This window comes from Limulus polyphemus, unplaced genomic scaffold (genome assembly GCF_000517525.1).
Source record: "Limulus polyphemus unplaced genomic scaffold, Limulus_polyphemus-2.1.2 Scaffold4735, whole genome shotgun sequence".
NCBI classification, from domain to species: domain Eukaryota; kingdom Metazoa; phylum Arthropoda; class Merostomata; order Xiphosura; family Limulidae; genus Limulus; species Limulus polyphemus.
The window spans coordinates 60,069-64,221 of record NW_013670345.1 but is presented as its reverse complement, the minus strand read 5'-3'; the positions used below and the strand labels follow the sequence as shown (position 1 = coordinate 64,221).

Below are 4,153 nucleotides of genomic sequence, written 5' to 3'. Positions count from 1 at the left end.
TATCAACCTGTGTTGAATGTATAGTTTCGTCCTATTTAAATATTTTAATGGATATCAACCTGTGTTGAATGTACAGTTTCGTCCTATTTAAATATTTTAATGGATATCAACCTGTGTTGAATGGTATAGTTTTGTAACGGAACTTTTACTTTATGCTGCTTGAAGACGTTTTTCTCGATGGTAATTTCTTCGTTTTCGTTCCTCTGGAACGATTTTTGTGGGAAACTGAGAGTTGTAGATGTAATGAAGGGATGCAGCATATAACGAACAATTTTAGTTTGGCAGATTTTTACATTTTTTCTCTCCACTTGTTGGATCGTATGTGACAAGAGGTGTAATGTTCCTTTAACAATACCTTGTCAAATTTTAAATTAAAGGAATTAATAACTTCTGAAATAAAAATTTAAGATTTTGTAGCCATTTAAAAAAAAACCGAAATATACGTCTTAAAGGTCAAATCAGGATTACTAACCAAAAATATTACAAAATATTTAAAACTGACAGTAAAACAATAATGAATTAACAGTCCAGCCAAATTTCACGGTACAGTTATACAGCTACAATGACTGTCCGTAGGTGATTACAGCTGTAATAACCATTTTTTCTTGAAACAATTTACAAAATACTTCAGTGTAACCCCAATCTTTTCGCAACCAAATTTACCTTCTTTCAATATGAAAGTCTCAGATACCAACACGTATGAGATGACAATGCTTTTCCTGATCCTAGTTACCTTTTAATTGAATTTTATTAACTTTTTCATACAAATTGTGGATATTTTTTTTCTCCAAATTCAGAAAATGACTTGTTCATTACATCATTCTTTTAACAGATAACCACCCTTTCAGTGACTTAACATCTTTTAAGTAATATATATAAGAATGAGTATTATTTCAAAAAAGATCACGTGTAAGTGATTTTCATGAAGATACAAAAAGTCAGGAATTACAACACTAATTCTTAACCTTTATTGTTTTCTCTTTAACACAACAATGTATTTATACAAGATGTCAAACATTACTAACAGTTCTAGTTTATCCCCTTTCATGCACACAGAACAAACACCTACATGCAAGATGACATCCCTTGTCGAGGATCACCTCAATTCAATCATTATTTAGCAGCCTTCGTCCTGGAAAGAACTGGAGATGTGTTTCATCAGAAAAGTCTTTATTGTATAATACTCTAAAGTGAAAGTATGAGACTGAACTTGTAAGCTGTTGAAAGGTTTGGACCTTTATCAGTTAAGTCAATAATTGAGAAAATTATTCATACTTCATGATCAACCCTGTACAATTTGATCTCCAGGCATATTTCTCTGAAATGTGAAATAATAACTAAAAAAATAACTCAGCATGCTTAAAATTAATATTAAATTGAGCATTTCACGAGAATTAATTAATTTTCTTCAGGCTACTAAATAAAAACTAAACATCTTGAATGACGTATCTCATTTAATACTGATATATTGTGAAAATAGTGTAAAATGACGAGACCATCCTGGAAGACTCCTTCACAATAACCAGTGAATGGAAAAATATTTCCATTCATTCCAAAGCATTATTATAACTAACCTTTTCGATGGAGACAGTGCTTAATCTTTAGAAATGAGTTTTATCTACAATCTAATATCTACATAAAAAGTTGATTTTTCTTCTATATTTTGTAACATTATATTGGTATAAATAACGGCTTGCTGAATTTACTGATCCCTATTTCCCTGATCTTGTGAACTCAAGATAACCTGCAACAGTGATTTCAAACTGAAAAATATGCCATTAATACATAGCCCCACACAGACTACTGACAAAACGTTTTGGCTCATGTCTTTTCAGAACACTGAGCAGTCATTTCCAGTATTATAAGCTTTCTAATTAACTAATATTAAGAATCATGAGTGGTTACTACGTTTAACAGGCATCACATACGTCAAATGAGGGGAACATATATATATATATATATTTATATATATATATACATCGACACGCATACGTCTCGTGAACACCGACGACATTGCAATACGATGGTGAACGTGTACAATAAATTGGGATGAAGGCACAGTCCACCAAGGACTCTTAAACCACAGCCACTTGAAACCAGTCTCTGTGTGCACCACGGTTCAACAGTACAGTTTCAGGAACTTCTTCTGCATCTTGCCCAACTGCAGACATTGGATAGAAGTACTGTCACGGACCAGAGAAGAGAAGCTTTTAGGTTTTCTTTGCTCAAAATTAAAGGACAACACACAATTCAAATCACTTACAAGCTTTCTAAGTCACCTGGATTAGTGTGTGACATCACGATGAAATTGATAATAGATTTATAAAAATCGCCCTAAACTATAGATTTCCAGTAAGAATAACCATAATGGCATTATTATCACACACACAGTGCACTGCATGTCATGCTGATGAGGCTTTTTGTTCAATGCCGAAGCTCGTAGGGTCAGCTGGAAATACAACATAGCCTTCACATTGCTCATTTACGATACATCAACCAGTATGGTTTATAACTTCTTATGCTAGAGAAGCGGGATCTTTAGTTTCTGTGACATTTTGTCACTACAAGAATTTTCTATAAATCTCTCTTCACTAGCCCTATAGTATCAGTGATTTAATGTCACACAAACCATTCATCAAAAGATCAGGTTTCTCTAGCATAGAGCGTTATATACCATAATAGTTGATATATTTCAAGAATTTCTTCAACATCTCTCGGGACCCGTGTATCTACAATAGTTTTTCTTATGCCTTCAAAAAGTTTTATATGATAAGGGAATCTGAAAATAGTTATACAGGTTCATCAGTAACACAAATAATAGTTCCATTTTTTTATGACGAACAAAGTTTTAGTGTTTCATATGTCTGCGCTAAAGCAATTGCAAATTAAAAAAAGCATATTTTATTTGGTGTTTTTTCACAATTTTACTGCACAGGTAACTGAAACATGAAATTTACGATATACAAAATTAACAATGACAGACATCTTACCAGTACTATCCTAGATCATCAACTGTTTCAGGAGGAACCCTTAATTTTATCATCATAAATCATTAAATATGAAGGAAACCCCAATTTTACTATCTTAAATCACCAAATGGGGTTAGAAGACAAACCGAAGAAAAAAAACCCTGGTTTAAAAAATACTATTAATGATCTATTTTACTAATGGTACTAATTAAAGCTAGTCATTCAAACACACTTTGTTAAATTTCCAAGACAGTGGAGAAAATACGACGACATTATTTATAGAAAGCAACTGTCCAAAAATTTCTAAACTAAATGATATTTAATTCTCCATTACATCAAATAAAGTTTAAATAATAAGTTTTCTATCTTGTACTTAATCATGAATATAATTCAACTAAGACTTTTTGTATAATTTAATTCAACGTCTATAATTTAGACATCTACTTCTAATGATATGTCTCACCCTAAGTCCGTTTTATTTATCACCATTTAAATTGAAAATTTTAGAAAGTTTAACTTCACTACAAGAAAAATATGGATTGTTCATTTCAATTACAGTTAGCGAGTGTTTTTTTTTAAATAAAAATGTTATTCCTTATCTAAATCTTTAAAACATAAAATAAATTCTGATCAACCCTAAAACTAAAAAAACATTTCCATCAAAGTAATAGTTCACAAACATTATTTCTGTGTTAATAAAATTGTTGTCTTTTTCATGAGACATTCCTAACGAGTAATATTAAACGATATTACGTGTAGCAAGTCGGCTTAAGTTTATTTTGAGGAGCAAAAAAAGTGAGATTACCTTAAACACTGGACACCATGATCACTCACATCTTTTCTTGAAAGATATAAAGGTTATTGGTTGCTGCTACGACGATTATGTTTTCTCTTGGATGCCACGCTGTGTGTAAAATTTTTCGATTAAAATCTAAACAGTCTACACCTATTTCATCTTTCTTTCTTTTTCCCACCTGTGCCAACCTGGGGAAGAAGCAGAGATAATTGTAATTTATAGTAAAGTATACTAGTTGAAGACAGACGTTCTAATAGTGCTTGTTGTTACTAAAGTATACTAGTTGAAGACAGACGTTCTAATAGTGCTTGTTGTTACTAAAGTATACTAGTTGAAGACAGACGTTCTAATAGTGCTTGTTGCTACTAAAGTATACTAGTTGGAGACA

General features: G+C 31.6%; 1 long non-coding RNA gene across 2 annotated transcripts in view; it reads right to left on the bottom strand.

Moving 5' to 3' along the window:
* Positions 1-945: 945 nt before the first annotated feature.
* Positions 946-4,153, bottom strand: part of LOC106471613 — a 5,561-nt gene continuing 2,353 nt past the window's right edge. Inside the window, exons 2-3 of one of the 2 annotated variants that reach the window (XR_002613293.1) lie at positions 3,775-3,953; positions 946-2,779 (exon numbers count right to left, since the gene is read on the bottom strand). This is a non-coding gene — a long non-coding RNA (uncharacterized LOC106471613). The remainder of the gene's footprint in view (positions 2,780-3,774; positions 3,954-4,153) is intronic. The other variant, XR_002613294.1, reaches the window with a different exon arrangement.